The sequence below is a fragment of the Protopterus annectens genome, chromosome 1.part1, assembly GCF_019279795.1.
Source record: "Protopterus annectens isolate FY-2018-M chromosome 1.part1, PAN1.0, whole genome shotgun sequence".
Classification (NCBI taxonomy): Eukaryota; Metazoa; Chordata; order Ceratodontiformes; family Protopteridae; genus Protopterus; species Protopterus annectens.
In genome coordinates, this window is record NC_056726.1 from 1,782,297,578 (window position 1) to 1,782,317,604 (window position 20,027).

The 20,027-nt window shown below is 38.5% G+C and overlaps 1 protein-coding gene and 1 non-coding gene across 10 annotated transcripts in view; both read right to left on the reverse strand.

Moving 5' to 3' along the window:
- Window positions 1–20,027, reverse strand: part of FGR (FGR proto-oncogene, Src family tyrosine kinase) — a 2,305,304-nt gene that overhangs the window by 1,158,513 nt on the left and 1,126,764 nt on the right. The window lies entirely within an intron of this gene.
- On the reverse strand, window positions 780–873 carry LOC122817507. The gene has a single exon (XR_006367289.1). It is a non-coding gene; the product is annotated as a small nucleolar RNA SNORA17 (small nucleolar RNA).

Here is a 20,027-nt window from a genome sequence, read left to right on the forward strand (position 1 = left end):
TTACTGACAATCGCCTAGTAAACCTGATACAACATGTGAGAGATGCAGTTGTTTAATGCAATTTCAGTAAAGCTCTCACATGAATGCACTGCAAACAACAACACATTATACATACCATACATCACACTTAATCTATTGCGCAGAGATCTAACTAAACACATGGACCTACATATGCTGAAACTCTAAAAAGTACTATACTTAAATCACAAAGGCCTCCTAAATGTTGCCTAGGAAACAAGTACTCTCAGCAGCTTCACAGACACACAGCACAGGCAGTACTCACCATGAAAGGGTCTATATTATATATTTGAAGTGTCAAAATTTCGAATCTCATATGTTCAACAACATATGAGTGAAACTTGAATGTTCGACTATATCATAAAAACGTAAAAAAAAAAAAAAACACTTGCCTTAACACTCTGAGCAGGGGGGCAAGCCCCCCCGAACCCCCCACACCCCTACTTAAATATACCAACTCCGAGACTGCACTTCAGTGCAGAAAAGGGAACTTTTCCCATTCTGTGTGTATGGAGCTGTTGCATTTCACCTTCGAACTTTTCAAAGTTCGCTTATATGGTGTTAACCATATGACATTTGAACTTTGAAGTGTTCGATAATTTAATAGGGACCCCCATGAAACATACACAGTGTCTCATTTCAAAAGCCCATAAGGCAAACCTCCACACAATCCAAAACCCTAGTCATAAGTGACTCCACTGCAAGATACAATGGTGACCACTCAACAGACTGTGCATAGAGAAGGTCAATGGCAGTTGTATATCATGTGCCAGGATTCGAAATATCAGCAGGCACTCAAGTCTTTGCACCACAAGTACACATGTGACACAGTCACATGTGTACTTGTGGTGCACACATGTGACACAGTCATAGTACACATGGGTGTAAATGACTTGAGATATACCACATGGAGCTCTCAGATTATGTGCCCAAAGTAGGTATGAACTTGGTCTTAAGCAACATTTTACCATTACCAAGAATGATGTCACAGTATGAACATAAGATTACTGACTTCAACAATTGGCTTAGCTTCTGGTGTCATTCAGAGGAGGTACAGTGTATATCATCCTGGCAGGAGATGGTAAACAGCCCTAAGTGCTTTGCCAGGGATGGTGTGCTGCTAACCTCCCAGGATTTTTGTATATTGGCTAAAATGTAGTGTAGCTATTTTTCTAGGCAACATCAGTCCTCATAAGCTTCCTGCTCGATGCTAGGAGCTGTAATGAACAAAAAAATTTGCTCCATATAAGCACTCCTAACCATATCCTCTTAATGGACAAAGGCAGTGCTTAAAACCCTACTTTATATTAGGATTCCCTAATTCACTAAAGGTGTGACCCTAACAATAAATCCTTTACTGTTCAAAATATCATTTTGACAAGGACACAGCAAGGAGATAAACAAGTAACATGGTTAGTCTTAAAATGTCCTACCAGGGATGATATCCTAGTGCTCTCCTATGAACTTGTGGACTAAGGACTGCATGCAGTCTAGCTGTGAGAGTGAGTATGCAGAACTGTACACTTGGAAAAGCCCAGCATAACAGGCACCACATCATACTTTCTAGCCAAAAGGGGGAATATTATACAAGATAAAAAATACTACTTTTCCTCTAAGCTATCTACTTACACAATAATCCAAGAAGATTCTGGAAGTCAGTCTCCTCTCTAATTAATCCTGGCACTTTGCAAAATCCATCCCCCGCACCTGAAAACACTCCACAGCAAATTTCCCATGACTTTAACACCCACTTCATTACCACCATTCAAAAGCTAGTCAAAGACTCCTCAACAAGCCTAAACCCACACTCCCAAAATACAAATAATTCCTTACAAAATGGGAACCCATTACTTACACTTGACATATCTTCTAAATCACCCACAACTCCTTCATTTACTATTCAGCCAGTACCCACCTCTCTTAAATTTAAACTCTTAAACAAATGCAAACCCTGCTCTCTGTCCACTGATAACCTGCCCCCAGAATATCTACAGCTAGCAGCAAATGTTAACTGCATATCAAGTTATCATTCTTATAAATTGCTCTCTTTCAGAAGGTTATGTCCCACATTTATGGAAAAATGTATTATTACTCCACTACACAAAGGTGGTAACTTCATAGGTTCATAGGTTCATACTAGGCTATCTGCCCTAGGGCATTTATAAGCCTAGCCAGAGTGTGTTTGGCTTTCACCACCCATTTTAAATTAATTTTGCTATGCCTTTTTTTGAGGTTAGTATACTGTGCCTCTGTCTAACAGTGACACAGAAGTGATACGGTCTCCCATCCACTCATCAAGATTCCTCTTGAAGAGAGTCAATGTGGGACTCTGCCTAACCTGGACTGGGATTTTATTCCAGAGTGAATGGAGCCTCTGGGTTATGAATCTGTCCCTCCAGCATGTCCTATTTATTTCAGTGCTGAGGTTCAAGTCTCGAGCGTGGCTCGATGGGATTTGGATTTTCTGAGGTGCAGCATGTCCATTAATTCCGGGTTGGACATGGCTTTATATGTCAGGCACAGATCGCCTCTGAGCAGGCGGTATGCCACTGAGTAGAGCTGGAGTTTCTTTAACCGGGCAGCATATGGCATCTGTTAGAGCCCTTTGATCCTCTTGGTGAGGTACTTTTGGGGTCTTTCCAGTTGCTGCAGGTGTCTGGTAAGGTACATCCCAAAAGGGGCATTGTACTCAATTATGGGCCTGATGAGGGATGAGTAAAGAGGCACGATGACCTCCCCTGATCTAGATGTGAATCCCTTCATGATTAGGTGGGCTATATAAAATGTTTTCCTAACCACTTTGGCCATGTGGTTATCAAATGAGAGATTGCTATCAACTTGGGTCCCCAGGTCCCTAATGACTTCTTCTGTACTTAATGTATTACCACCTATGTGGTAATTTGTGGGCACTTTGTTTTTGCCAAAGGGGATGACTATACACTTTTTGGCATTTAGCTTGAGACCATGGCTCTGGCACCAGTTGTCTGTTTCTATGAGGCCCTTTTGGAGGATGCTTGTGTCGGCTGGAGAGTTGATTATGGTGCCCAGTTTGCAGTCATCTGCGAACTTGGTCAGCCACAGTCCTTCCGTGTTGGCCTGTACCACCGAGAAACTCTCACGACCTCTCAAACTATCGACCTTTCTCTATACTTCCTCCATTATCCAAAATCATTGAGAAATGTGTACAGACACAGTTACTCAAATACCTCATGGATAATGATCTATTGGTCCCAGCCAACACAGTTTCTGTCCAGGGTACAGCACTATTACAGCCCTGCTCTCATTCACAGATACTGTCAACACAGCCTTAGGTGCTGGCCACACTACTTCAGTAATCCTACTGGATCTATCTAAGGCTTTTGATACAGTATCACATACTAAACTTCTAATCCAACTAACCAAACTAGGTTGTTCCCCTGAATCCCTCAACTGGTTTACGTCATACCTAAACAGTAGGCAACAATCAGTAAGGTGGCATAACGTCCAATCTGATTATCTGTCAAACAGTATAGTAGTCCTACAGGGTTCCATTCTTGGACCACTACTCTTCAATATCTTCATCAATGACCTTCATAAAGCTTCCCAACTAGGTAATATTATCAAATACGCAGATCATTCTACAATAATATCTAGCTCAAACAATTTCACTGACCTCCTCACAGTTACTCAAAATGCATTTACAGAGATAGAATCATGGCTAAATAATGCACAACTGCTGCTAAACTCCAAAAAACAAAACTTCTATTATTCTCTACAAAACTGCCAGATATAGATTTCAAAATATTGTCTAAAGACAGGACAGAAACAAAAATAGTAAGAACAGCCAAACTACTAGGCATTACAATAGATGACAAACTCACCTCTGAGCCACACATTCTTAACGCAATAAAGAAAACACACTTCAAATTAGGAAAACTTTATCATCACAAACTCTACCTAGACAATCACACCAAAACAAAACTGGCAAGCACCTTACTCATCCCTTCCATTCTATATGGTAGTGGCATCTTTACTAACCTTCACTCATCCCTCAGCAATAAACTTCAGTCTTGCTATTATAAAATAGCTAAATTTGCCTCAAGAAAGCCTAACAACTCACACCACTGCCAAGCAATCTTTGAACTGAACTGGTTTGAATTCCCCAACTACCTCTGTTATACCCAATTAATTCTAGCCCCATAGACTAATTTATAAACCAAATACCTGCCCAGCACTCTGCTCAATACTACAAACTTTTATTCCTATTATGTACACTTAAATCATCCAACAAACTGCTTTTAAATGTAACCAAACTCAACAAAAGAGCTGGACAATGTTTGTTCTCCATTAGCATAGCTGTTGTTGTTTGCCTTTCGGCTTTTCCCGGTTAGGGGTCACCACAGCGGAACTCCGGTCCGCTAATGATTGGCAGTAGATTTTCATGAACGTCGAGGTGCCAGCTCGACGTTCAACCTTCAACGAAGGCACACCCATTTACGCATGTCTTTCGAACGCCCACCCAACCGTGGGGAGGACATGCAGACTCCACACAGAAGGCACTCCCCGCACTCCAGCCAGGAAATGAACGGGAGAACCTTTTTTCTCCATTAGCATTGCTAAACAGTGAAAATCCCTTCCCTCCCATATAACTCAAACTGACTGTATAAAGATATTTACATCAGCATTAAAAACATATTTCCTAAATAATCTGTCTTGCAGCTGCAAAACAATCAGGCCACCATAAAACCATCCCTAATTAATCTTAATCTACATCCACAGTTCAAATGACTTCTACCTTATTTAATATTCCCATCACTTACAGTTGCACATTTTCTCCTATCTGCACTCGATTCCACTGTTTGTTCTGTAAGTACTGCCTAGTATTATGCAATGCCAAGATTTAATAATGTATTCATGTACTGTACTGCATTTACTTATGTGTGATTATATATGTACTCGATTACCAAATCCTTTGTTTATGTTTTTATAAGTCTTGTAAAGCTTGTATATTACATTTATCAGTCTTAAGTTTCTATATTTTTCTCTGTTTTAATTGTGGAGCTTTTCTCCCCAGGCCTCCACTGAAAATGGGTTCCTGACCCAGTGGACTTTCCCGATCAACAAATGTCAATAAATAAATAATAAATATTAGGAAAACTCAAACAAAAGTCTCCTAACCACTGCTGGATGATAGCTGTAAACCATGGCTTTCACCAACAGGTGATTTGGGGTGAATTGCTGGGGAGAGGAGAAAAACTTATTTATAAAACAATTTTAGCAAAACAATGTCAAGCTTAGAATTTCAAGTACCTACAGGATAAATCAAGCAACTGCACTGACTAACTTTTGGAAGCCATATTCTCTATATCAGATACAAAGCTTATGGTCATGCACAATCAAACAACTACAGAAAATAGTAGCTCCAAAGACATAAAAACCTACAGCTATACACAGCTGTAAGTAGGTGTATTTCATCCTTCCTAGAAATGGATGACTCTTAGAAGAATGTAGGCCACAGAAGGAGCAGTGTATGATTGGAAATAGTTTTCTAGTCAAGTATCAAAATTGTCTGTCTACAGAAAAAAAAAAACTCTTGCCAGTTAGAACTCTGCCAACAAGCAAGGAAATATATATCACTCACCTCAGGAGTTAGTACTCATTTTGGAATTCATATCATTACAAAGTTATTCAAGAGCTGCATGATGTAATCAGAACAGCCACAGTATGTGCTTTACCAAGGAGCCTGGCCGATAGTATAAGTTCATACCAATGCAGCTGAGCAACTGCACTGATTAACAGACTTATAAGTGATCTTGTTAAAGCTGTTTCTGGAACTTTTGGCATCTCATGAAATCAAGGGGTGCACTTTTTAATTTTAATTTCATGGTAAAACTCTAAAATAATATTTTTTCTGTCAAGCCCTGCTGTATAAAGCTGCTGTTGCTACTGTATCACTGCTGCACCTCATCTACTTCCACGGACAATGGTGGGCTGCACTTGTGGCAGTATAGCCCAACATGGGTCTTTAATGTGTCAGTTCAGTAACATTAACCACAAAGTCTCATGAAATACAGATATGCAGTAGTTCTCTGGAACAGTTAATGACTGTAACAAACATGAGTAATTTTGGGAACTGGATTACTTACTCATGTATATTACTGACAGTTGTAATGATCCATACTTCATTTAGCAATTTCTCATATGGAAAACTGTCTACTCTGATTTTAAGTGGAAGCTGACCCCATGCAGGTGCTACAGTTGTGTAGAGTGCAACATGCTGGGTTGCTGTGCATTCCTACTGTGAGTTCATGTGCCTGCAGGAATCATTTTGGCAGAACACTCACAGGTCTTCCCTTCTATGCACCCTTGTTATAACTCCCTGGTAATGCTTGTACAATGTTCACGAGGATGCTGTACAATGCTGCCCAGTGGTACATCCTTATTGCAAATGTACTTCACAATGGTAACTTGTGGAGTACTCATGAAGACAGTTTATAGTGCTGTCCTGTAGTATACCGTTAACAGAAGTGTGGACCATAACATTATTATAGTATTCATGAAGATGGTGCAAAGTGCCACCCTATTGTCTATCCTTATTTTAAATGTGGCTCCCAATAGTGGCTTGTGCAGTACCCATGATGATGTTGAACAGTGCTGCCCTGCTATGCACCATCACTATAAATTTACACTCCAACAGTGTCTTGTGCAAAGTGAATGAGGTTGTTGCATGGTGCTGCTCTGCAGTGCACCCTTATAATAAATGCACACCACAGCTGTGCCTTGTGCAATATTCAAGATAATGTCATACAGTGTTGCTCTCTTATAAATTAAACCTACCAACAGGGCCTTGTACAATATTCAATGAGAAAGTGCAACGTGCTACCCCACTGTGTATCCTTATCATAAACATAATCCCCAAAATTGCCTTGTGCAGTACCCATAAGGATGGTGCCAAGTGTTACCTTGTTGTACATTCTTTTTACAAATATAAATCCCCAATAGTGCCTTATGCATTGAGGGTGGTTCATATCACAGAAGTAACTCTCACACTCCACAATGCCTTGTAAGTTGTTCAAGTGGAAGGTGCTTCTTTGCATTTTCATTGTAACTAAAACCCCTTTTCCCACAATACTGAGCTCTCCAAGCATGGTGATTTCCTTCCTTGGCATTATTCTCTGTAGGATCTACAATAGTGAGCACTCTTTACATATGGTGTTTCCCATTGCAGTCCCTGTCCCAGCACTACAAAGCACAACTATTCAGTGCCAGCAAAAATACGTATCCTATACAAATTGATAAACTGTATGAAAATTCTAAAATTTATTCTTAGACACAACAGGTTGTAGATATATTTACAAAATCTTATGCAAAACAGTTTGGCTCCACAAAAGGGGTGAACATTTTTCTTAGTGACATCCAAGTAACCCCAGATACTGGAATCCAATTAGATTATATTGAAAAAGAACAAAGCACAAACTGGATCCAAAAAAAGCACAGGGAGGAGAGGGAATTAGTAACAATGACCTAAGAACACTTCAGCAAGAACTTATGGTACCATTATATCCATTATTCACTACATCATATAAATATGGGGAAATTCCTCAAGATTGGAGACATGTGCTTATTAACCCTGCCTTTATGTGAAAGGGCAATAGGACAAACCCAGACTAATACAGACCCTTAAGTCTACTTTCATGTTGTGCAAAAATAATGGAGTAGATAATATTGGATAAGTTATTGTCAGAACTGGATAGGTTGGGACTTGAAACCATCTATCAGCATGCATATGTTGAAAATAGATATATTACCAACTGCAACATGATGTTCTATAACAATATAATAATAGCTATCAATGAAAAATTGTGATGTGATATAATTTATACAGATTGAACTTCAGCATTTGACAGGGTCATGCACAAAACACTGATCAATAAATTAGTACAACTAGGTATTGATGTACTCTTGATAATATGGATAGCTGCATGGCTTACAAATATGGCATGGCAAGTATCATACAGCAACTGGACAGGTGAAATCCTTGGTTACAGCCAGGGTGTCCCACAGGGCTGCATTCTAGGTCCATACTTGTTTATATTGTATCTTTCAGACCTAACAGTCTATATGCAGACAACCTGAAATTGGGTAAACTGATTACATGTGTTACAGATAAGGCATGTCTGCAAAATAACTTGACTAAATTGACAATTTGGGTACAGGAGAATAATATGCTGATAAATACATCAAAAATTAAGCATATGAGATTTGGGAGACATAAATTGAATGGTGAATATTTAATACACAGTGATTGAAACTGTAGACTCATTTAAGGACCTGGGTATATGGGCAAAGTTAGCTATGATTTTTGTCTAATCATATCAACCAATTGGTTAATGATAGTTATAGAACTATAGGTTGTATAAAAAGATTTATAAAGTCTAGGAAATCAAAAATAATGAAGTAATTGTTTGTTAGTTCCATTAGACCCAAACTTGAGTATGGAATAACAATATGGAAGCCCTATAAGAAAACAACCATGAGTAAACTGGAAAGAGTACAGCGGAAATATACCAAGAGCATCCATGAATGTGAAAATTTAAGTTATTATGAAAGACTAAAATATCTGAACTTGTACAGTGTCTCTACACATCTCTAAGAGGAGATCTTATTCAGGTATACAGGATATTTAGAGACAACTACCTCTGGGAATGTTTGGGGTTATCAAAAAGGCTACCAAATTACATTAAAGCTAGTATCTCACAGCAAGAGGTTCTCCCGTTCGATTCTCAGCTGGGCTTGGTAGTGCCTTCTGTGTGTAGTCTGCATGTCTTCCCCGCAGTTAGGTAGTGTTCGAAAGACATGCGTGCCTAAATGGGTGTGCCTTCGTTGAAGGTTGGGCGTCGAGCTGGCACCTCAGCGTTTCTTAAAAATCTATTGCCAATCATTAGCAGACCAGAGTTCCACTGTGGCGACCCCTTACAGGGAAAAACTGAAAGACAAACAAACTAGCTTAGATATTTTTAAGAACAGGCTGGACACTTATTATGTGAACAAGTGTTCTGGTATATTGGCAAGCTAGAAGGGCATTAAAGCCCATGCTTGAAGTACTTGTATGTATGTATACATATGCTGACCTCCTGATCACTACAAGACTCCCAAAGTGCTATTTTCTCTGGCAATTAGTGTGTCAGTGAAATTATGCTTTTCGGAGATCTGCTCACATCACATCAGACATGAAATTACATTTGTCCATTGCATATCTATCAACCAAGGATCTTAACTTATTTGTTCAAAAATCTGGGACAAAGCCAAAAATAATAACAGAAAAAGGCTCACTTAGAAAATTAATAGAACCACAGGCTTTGCTTCAGCATGCTTTTCTGAAGAATGTTGTGTCTTTTGGCTTTTCCCAGTTAGGGGTCGCCACAGCGGAACTGCGGTCCGCTAATGATTGGCAGTAGATTTTTATGTGCCGAGTTGCCAGCTCTGACGCACAACCTTCAACGAATGTACACCCATTCACGCATGTCTCCACACAGAAGATGCTTTAGCTGAGAATCGAACAGGACAACGTCTTACTGTGAGGTGACAACACTACCGCAGCACCACTAAGACATACAAAACTCTAATGTCTGGCATTATTGTCTGACTGTAATCTCCAGTGACTTACCAGAAAATCAAAAATATTACAAGGGTCATGGCAAACATATTAGACAAAATCATGGACATTCTGCAAAATCAGCAACATATAAGACCTATCAATAATATAAGGTACCTTCTAAACAGTACAGCTAGTATCTGTGACTCTCACCCAAGAGCTAAAAATATACTATACTCAATGGATTACTTACTATTTCAAGAAAAAAATTGAAAAAAAAAATACTGAAAATATCTAAATTTATTTCCTGTAATAAAAACAGACAGCTATGGTAAGTTTGTCAAATATTGTCAAATACTGGCATCAGATAAACTTTCTAGCATTATAGAATGACAATAGAACAAAATAACCCCCCAGTACTAATTAATAACAGATATACAGCTGATATCAAAATAGTTGCTGAACCTTTTGAATAATTTTCCAAAACAGATTCAGCTCATACAAAAAGGTAGTAATTACTTAATGTATTTACATTTGTTTACCAAAAAAGTCTGAGTAGGCACAGGTACCCTTTTCAGTAGAGACCTAGGGAGAAAAGCTCCAAGCTATCATATTTAATGTAATCAATATTGACAATAACAAATTTTATAATGCAGTCCCCCTTCAGGTCTTTCTCATATTTCTCTTCTAAATGTTAATTGATGATCATCTACAGTTTGCAGAAGCTGATTATGTGCCCTTTCATAATGAATAAACTGCTGGCTTATGGCAGATGAGGAGTGGATGGCCCGTATCAGACATCTGTAAAATTTTGTTCCTCATTCACCAACATACCTTGGATTTGCTTAATGATTCTATCCATAGCCATATAAGCAGCCCTTACACTTTGGAAATGTGCAGCAATAACGTCTTTACCAAATGTGGCAACACTTCTTAGACACGCCTAGTTTTTCTTCAATCTGTAATTTGGGGAAAATATATATTTTGTCATTAACATAGTTTGGGGAACATATATATTCTGTCATTAACACAGCCCACAATTGATTATGCATAAGACATGAGCATCGTGTAATACTCTCAAATATATTTTACAGGTAACTGTAGTCAGCCCATAAGGTTATCAAGCATCATCACTGTCCTTCTCACAAAGAATTACCTCAGTATCCTCAGGATCTCATGCCTGGGAACAGTGAGGAGGTACTCCTCGGTTGTAACTGTCTACTTCAGTCTAAGAGTGGACAATCAGAGCTGACAAATGTATGAGTTGTGAAGCAAATGGCAACTGTGTGCTGTGAATCAGATGAGTAATAACAACAGTCCCTGAAAATGTATACTACAGTGGCAGCACCGGGCTGTGAGAGGTCAGCATGGGGTCTTTGGTGTACATACTCTCTAATGCTGTACTACTTCCACAATCCAGATCACACTTCCCCTCACACACCAACAAGCAGCCACACATCCAACATGTGGGAAATCCCTTTGGGTCCACCTAATGCTGAAAGATTTGTGGGAGTCTGTTCAACTATTTCAGTTATTGGGTAATGGTACTGGTGTACAAATGTCTAGGACCCTTGTCAGCCTTAACCTTGGTCATAAGTTCAATAGTAAATGCAATATATAAGGGCAATTTTGAACAACCAATTAATCAATACATTTTAAATAGTAAATGCAATATATAAGGGCAGTTTTGAATAACCAAGTAACCAATACATTTTTAGGAAGTGGGAGGAAACCAGAGTACCCAAGGAAATTCATCTCAGACAAAAGAAAGAACATGCAGACTCTATACAGGGACTACCTGGAAATCACGAATGAACTCTCGACCCAGAAATTGAGACAATGATCTTAACCTCTGAGCCACTGTGTTGCTTACCATGCTGCCAATAAGCCCTTAACATCTCTGGGAGTGAGGAGAATTAGAGGAAAACAGACTTGTCAAACTTCAGCTCAATCACCAAGCCTCCACTAGAGAACTCAAGGGCTTTGTCCATTCTAGCTGACCAGTTGCAGTCATACTGTGGATACTGAATTATGGGAAGGTAATTGCTGGCACTTCTGGTACATGATCCTCACCATGTCCACTGGATTTACACCTCTTCTGCACTTCTTGTCATCAGTCAGCGATGGACTGAGATAGGCCCTTCTACAACCAAAACAGAGTGGTTGAGATGTGTGGAGCCAGATGTCATCAACAGAACCATATCCGAAGGATGAGGTTTTGTCCATTGTCTAATTTCTAGATGCCTTACATTGTCTTGTCTATCTGATTATGGCCTGGATTGCATTAAACATACTCCTACAAGACCCTGCACTGGCTATCCTCCCAGGGTTCTGACTTCTGAGAAGGGATGAAGGCCAGTTGGAAGTGGTGGCACTTGAGACAGCTCTTCATAGTATGTGCCACTTCCATGCTAAAGTGATAATGCCAGTGTAGGTCCTTGTTCATAACATGGTGGGGTCTGGAACAATGAAGTGTTTAAGACTCTGAACATTGGACATGACACCTTTCCAGCAAGCTTTATGTCAACATCAAAAGCCTAACTGTTCATGCAGAAGGAAAACCAAAAGGAGACACAAGACTGGGTGTCCCTCTTAAGTGGGCTACGGCATAATGAAATGCACCCTGGAGAGGCAGACGTGGTCCTTAACATAGGAAGTTAGAGACATTTCAGAACTGCCACAGTAGGGTTATATGAAGAGGAAGTACCACAGTTACTCAGTGCATGGAGCCTTCGAAGCCAGATCTACATGCTTAGGGTTTTGAGTAAAATTCACATTGACAGAAGCACAACACTTTGGAAGTAGCTAAAGGTGGGAAACTCCATATAGACTGTTCCAGTGCAACACTAAGAGCAATCACTACTCTGTTATGATGCCTAAGTAGGAATCACAGCCTTTTTTTCCCTTTATAAAAAAATACCCAATGTGATACATGTAGAAATGAGGGAAACCTTTCAGTATTTTACAAAAGCAACCCATATGAGCAATAACATCCTAGCAGTATTGCAGCAAATTATGTTTATGCTTATTCAGAGGTCAGTATTTTATTTTTTTTAGTCGAAATTTTCTGTTTTATAATTCAGGGAAAGGAGACTGCTCCATTTTGTGGAGTGACCCAGGTGGCCATGATGCTGGTATGTTGTTATGCCTTTTGATGTGAAAGCAGGATTTCCTGTAGATGTGTCACTATAAGCCACAGCTGTGAGGATGGAAAGGCATGCTTTGTCCTGCAACAGCAACATGAACTGCATGCACTGCCCTCAAAATCTGTTGACATCAGCACTACAGATACCACTACTCTTCAGAGATTTTATGTTTTTGTAGTCATACCTTTCTAATCTCATAAATCATCATACGCATCACTCAATACAAATCACAGAAACCATCTGTAGTACTGACAGAAAGTGTTACTGTAAAATGCCTAATGACTTTTAAGCAAACTGTGAAAAATGCATGATATTTTGCATCAGTCTAAACACCACTGCAGGTGATTGTTGCATTCTGAACTTTTAGTCAGAAGCTGAATCATATATTACAGGTTTTGCCCGCTTGTTGTAGATTGTCTCACATATTTTAAGTGGTGCATCTGCAATAACCATCTCCTTCTCACTTACTTGATTCATTCAGCCACTGACTAACAACATGAGCTAATGCTGTAATTTTTTATACCCCAAACTTGTAATATACAAAAAGAAAAACATTACTGCATTACATTCAACTGTAAATACAGAAACTCAGTTATAGTGGCAAAAGTAAAGTTGGTTTTAACATTGGGTTGCTTATACAATATCTGCAGTCAGCGACAATGCAGGATACTTCCAACCTGTTCAGCGATGCAATAAAACAGACTGTATTGAATGGAAATTGTAAATAATTACTAAAATGGCAGACTTTATGGTGTAAACTTTATACACTGTGCTACACCCTATAGACAAGCTGCATGATTCCTCATATTACAATTTGCTTGCTGAAGGATACAGCTGTCTTGCCCTGAACTGTTAATTTGTATTGGGTAACATAATGGAACAGCTAGTTATTTACTAAGGGAACTTGTGTAATCCCACACTAGAACTGGGAAGCGATGAACCCTCTGCTTTGTTGCTTTGTCTGGGAATATTTCAGTGCAGGGGTACATTATGTTTAGTACTTGCTAGGGCAATGATAAGAAGTAATAAAATAAACAAGGAGCCCTGGTGGAATGATATGCAGTGTCTGGCAAAACCCACATAAAGACAATGAGAGATATTCATAAACATGGTCCAAAATGTATAGAACTTGTACACAGACATTTTCATGTATAACAGCCTATGCAATTCACAAGAAAGTATGAACTGTGGATCATGTATGGATGTGCACAGGAGTGCCTAAATGATCCCAGTATGAAGTTCATATGCAGATAATGGGGCTAATGGAATAATTCTGATGGCTGTAATTCACAACTAGAGGGAAAACACACAGGCTGTCATGGCTAGAGGCAGAATTGTGCACTGCAGAAAGTGTATATAATACACAGCGATAATCCACAGCGATTGCCCTGCAAATCCGAAGGAATTCTCAGAACAACATTCCTGACAAACAGGATCAGCTTTGCTAAACATGTAGTGCTCAGAAACAAAAAAAATGTTGTTTACGTCAACACAAACCTTACTTCCACAACCCCATGCACACAACCATTTATGTACAACCACACTTGTTTACACCTCTTTACATGTCAACAAGCTTCGTAAGACACCGTCATTTCCTCTGAGCAGGCACTCCACCACTAATAATGAAATACTAATACGGTCTGGCACACAAGCATGAGAAATGAATATCCACGTTTCATGAATGGCATTGCCATGGCTGCAGAGCAATATTTCATGAGCACCACTACCAGTCTGCCATTGTTAATCTATATTAGAGTGTGGACATACTATTACAAATATACACAATGCCAGACGTACTACAGAATGTAAAGTCACTGACTTCAGATGCGACGTACTGTAAACTATGTATGTAGTATCCAAGCAGTCGTTAAGCCCATATGGACAAAGATCAGTACGGGGCTATAAAACAGTCTGCAGCACACATACATTAATTTGAAAGTTGTACTTAATGTCTAATGTGCATATCACATGACTGAGTGTAACCTTTGTACCCTGCCAAGTAACACCAGTCTGTCTGCATGTGGCATATCATTACGGCAGTTTTTTTAAGAAATCACGCTAATGCTGCACATTGAGCGCTGTGTGTCCACATTATTTATGAGATACTAACGAATGTTTATAAATGCAATTTTCTGTCTAGCCTCTTTTTTACTGGAGTATGATGTATATGTTAGGATTATTCCTAGCGGCTGTCATCAAAGCATACAGACAACACTAGGCAACCAAAAAAAAAACACACCCTCCCTCCACAGACACAGTTTTCAACAGAATCATTCACACTCACATCAGTGTATATAGTGGAATTATGGAGCTGTCAACCAATCAGTTCCAGGCTTAGGTCCGTTTTCCATTTTCCTAGAAGCATTTCACAAAGTTTTTGTCCTGTATATATCATCTGCAGTAGATGCATTATGTTTTTTCAGAACAGGAACTTTGCTAAACTCATTTTAAAAGAAAATTATTATGATGTGTGGAGTTTTCATTATCATTAACAAATATAGGCTGAATTGCAGAGGAAATGATAATTGTCTTTTGTATGACTCTGCCAATACACTTTGGGTGCAATGCTTAGACTTCTATTTTTCATGCAGTGTTTAAAGTTGATGACATAATTGCATTTGTTTACAGACTTATACTTTCAATGCAGTTTCAATGATACCACAGTTAACATTAGAAAAATCTTGACCTCAAAAATGAATACATTCCTGAGATAGAAAGGGCATGTTATATTTAATATAAATGTAACTTAGGCTCTGCTTCAGACAGCCTCTGTATGTAACACGTATATGTCAAGGTAGAAAAACATTATTTATGGTACAATGTACATTGTTTTCTTTCTGATAAGAATCATCCAAGCTGCCATGCTAAAACTACTGAGGGTATAGAGAGTAGAGATCTCAGAAGACATGCTATGGTGTGACCAAGTTAACACACACACACACACACACACACACACACACACACACACACACACACACACACACACACACACACACACACACACACACACACAGGTACATGCACACACGTACTCACACACACACATATTTGGCAATAGGATAGTTCAGGAGATACAGACACCTGCCACTCTTCAATATTATCATCATACAGGTATTTGTCACAATTTCTTCTGTTTATAAACCTATCATTCTATCCTATCCACTGAGCAGGACTACCAAACCTACGCAGTTAATCATAAGCACCTCAGGAAAACACATAGTAGACTGCTCTAAACCATCAATAATAAATAACTGCAACAACAATTTCTTTCACTTTTTCATTAAATGTCCTCCTGCTAGCCTTAGTCTGTCACACTTCCTGAAGAACTGTACCTTCTTTATGGTAACTAGGGGATCACCGGATTCATATTAGCCAGTGGACAGGTCAGTATCATATACTCCATCTGTTCTATTGCGTTCTGTTTTTTTCTCTACTCAGACTAAAGATTTCTCTGAGCCTAAGGTCATAGCCACCAACCCCAACCTCAGCCATGAAATTAATGATTCTTTTGAGTAAGACAGAAATGCCAGCATGTAGAAAATCTTTGGACTGCTAGGCTTGGTATTCACAACACATCACCTAATTCCTATCAACTATATTGCGACTGCTACCAATGAATATATAATATTAGCTGCACAAATATCTTAAGAAAACTACAGGTATGTAGCATATTCCAATGGTCGATCATAATTTCTCCATTTTGCTACTCAGTTTTTAAATTCAAGCCTATTTTTTTTATTTGGTTCAGAAACCAAATTTCTTGCAAGGTCTAGGAGCTGATCAGTCCGCCAGTCTCACTTCCTGTCTCCTTTCCTTTCTTTGCCAATCTGTATTCTTTTTTCTGTCTTTTGTTTAACCACTGTATAGCTGCATTTGCTAAACTACATAGTAGTACCGTTTTTCAGAAAGGAGAAACCAGTGGAACAGGAAGCAATTGGTCAGGTGCCATATAAAGACAATTTGGAGACTTCCACAGGAAACCAGTATAAACATTTACTTGAAGCTAGACAGCAAGGGAAGGAACAGGAAACTGTGATGCAGTCAATGTTGAGGAGTGATAGGCCAGTGAGTTCTCATATGACAGAACAACAGATGACACATGATGAAATTGATGAGACTGTCACAGGAAGATGGTACAGAACCTTCTATATAATGCCCTCAGGAATTGGAAAACAAAGGATGTGCCCTCAGTTTGGAAGAAAATGAGCTAAGAGAAGAATTGCTTTGATTTAATAGACATGGACAGATATATCAAGATCAAAGAAAGAAATAGACTGCAGAAGGTTAATAAAACCGAAAAACTCAGAAGTCTGATAAAACAAACGAACACAGTAATTAGGACTGTTCATAAAGATCCATGTGATATAACAGAAGTAAATAGGGTATATTACTGTGCAGCTAAATTAATAACTGAAAAAGTTCTACCACAAGAACATAGGGTAGTGAGGAAAAGGAAGGGGAGAAATTGAATACCATCATGGAAATATTGAATTGAGATAAATATAAAGCAATTAAGACAAGGAGTGTCACTGTTAGAAGAATACAGAAGAGGGAATAAATCAACAAAAATACTAAGAAAGACAGATGTGAGAAAAGCAATGCACAATATTAGAACAGACTAGGATCTATCATGCACTATCGCAAATAACAAACTAAAAGTTTCAGCACTAATGGAAAAACTTAGAAGATATGAAGATAAATATAAAGGAAAGGTGCAAAATAAGCAATTTATGGAGGACCCGAAAAGGTTTTATAGAGAACTTGAACATAAGACAAGAGGAATTGAAAAACCGCCAAAAAAAGAAGAAATAGATACATTTTGGAGAAGTATCTATGAAAATCCTGTGGAACATAACAAGGATGCTAAATGGATAGAAGAAGTAAAAGAAAGAATAAAAAGTTTAAAGGTACAGGATATGAAATGGGATAAAGTAACAGCTAGAGAGATTGAAACAAAGTTAAGAAAAGCCTCTAACTGGAAAACTCCAGGCCCAGATGCAGTACCTAACGTCTGGTTAAAAGTATTCACATCTTTGCATGAAAATTTAGCCATGAGTAAGAACTATTTATATGTGCACCCAGAAAAGACACCAACCTGGCTAACAACAGGAAAAACAATGTTCCTACTTAAGAGTGAACCTACAAGATACCCTAAAAATTATAGACCAATAACTTGACTTCCGACGACATATAAACTATACATGGGAATTGATGCTGACAGAGTTTATAGTCATTTAGAAGAAAACCCAATTATGGCAGTAGAACAAAAGGGCAATAAAAGAAAGTCATATGGAACAAAGGATCTTTTGTTGTTAAAGTCATAGTGGAGAACTTTTAGAAGGGAAAGAATCCAAGTATGGCATGGATTGACTACAAAAAAGCATTTGATAGTATCCCTCATTCATGGATAAAAGAGTGCTTAAAATGTATAAGATACATCTCACACTGATCGACTACATTACAGTGACCATGAAACAATGGCAGACCACTTTGCAATTAAGCCATGATAAAGGACAAATTGTTATCCCAGGGATAAAAAATCAAAGGGGGATATTCCTGGGTGACTCTCTGTCACTGTTACTATTCTGCCTTGCCCTTAATCCATTAAACTGTTTACTCAACAGCTTAGACCATGGCTATAATCTGGCTCCTAGAAAACAATAAAGTGAAAAGACTTCTCACCTTCTCTTTGTCCATGATTTAAAACTGTATAAGTCATCAGATGAGGAACTGAAAGCTCAACTGCAAGTTGTCAAAACTTTTTCAGATGATATAAGAAAGTCATTTGGTCTTGATAAATGTGCAAAAGCAACCTTTAAAGCAGGAAAACTGAAATGCCAGGAAAACATCAGTTTGGGACAAGAATATGATATAAAAGAACTTGAGCAAGAAGGAGTGTATAAATACTTGGGAATTTATGAAGGATCAACAATAAAACATGAACAAACACGAATAAAACTTAGAAAGAAATAATTTAGAAGATAAATTAATTTTGAAAACAGCGTTGACATCTAGGAAAAAAATCCAAGCTATAAACCAATTTGTTCTACCTGTCCTAACTTACAGTTTTGGAGTGACTGACTGGCCCCAAAATGTGTTGGATAGATTAGAACAGGAAAACAAGAAGGATGCTTGATACTCACCAAATGATTTATAAAAATCAGTGCATGCCAAGATTATACATTCCACGTTCCGAAGGAGGGATAGGTCTCCTTGAAATTGATTATATGTATAGATTTGCAATCATGGGACTCCACACACCTACTGACCTCACAATAACCAAACATAGTGAAAGTTTTGAAAAATGAGGAGAATAAATCTAGGATGACTTCTCTGCTTAATCTGGCAGAAGCTTATCGGCATCAAGCAGGAATGGGAATCAAAGCAGAAGTAGATAAAAATCAGGCAGCAACTGAATGTACTAAAAAACAAATGAAAGAATATAAGGTGAAGGATCAGATTAGAAGGCAAGAAATGTGGAAAAAGCATAAATATAGTTGCAAGTATAGAAAACTTCTGGAAGAACCTCATGTTAATCAGGAATGAACACAGGAATGGTTAAGGAGAGGCAAATTCAAACCAGGAGATGAAAGGTTAATATTGACAGCCCAAGACAGTAGGCTACATACAAGCTGGTTTACAAAGTCCATTGGAGATGTGGGAGAAACAGGCAAATGTAGGTTTTGTAAAACCGAATCGGAAACAGTTGCACACCTCATTGTTGGTTGCGACATACTAACGTCAGAAGGACTGTATAATGAAAGGCATAATAATGTGGTGAGACTGTTGCACTGGGGATTGTGCAAACATTATGGTAATAAAATGGCTAAAAAACACTGGAAACTTAAGCATCATAGAAAATGAAGAAGTCTACAACACATGGGATGATCCATTACCAATAGTTTAAAAGATAGATGCTAGAAAACTGGATATAGTGGTCCAAGAAAAGAAGACAAGAGTAGCATTGATCATTGAAATCACCACACCCAGTAACTACAGTGTCTTGCATACAGGGAGGCACAAAGCCCTAAAATATCAGGATCTTCCGGCAGAATGAGAACAATGTGGAATAAAGATACCCAGACAGTTCCAATAGTAGTAGGGGCAATGGGTCTTATAAAAAAGAATTTACAATCATATTTAGATATGTTACTAATACATGTAATTCCATATGAACTGCAGAAGGAGTCATTACTGGGCACATTGTGGGTGCTGCGAAGAGCACTACTGGCTGACGTCAAAGATTGAAACAACCTTAAAAGATGGTGACATCCACCCCAATCCAGGCC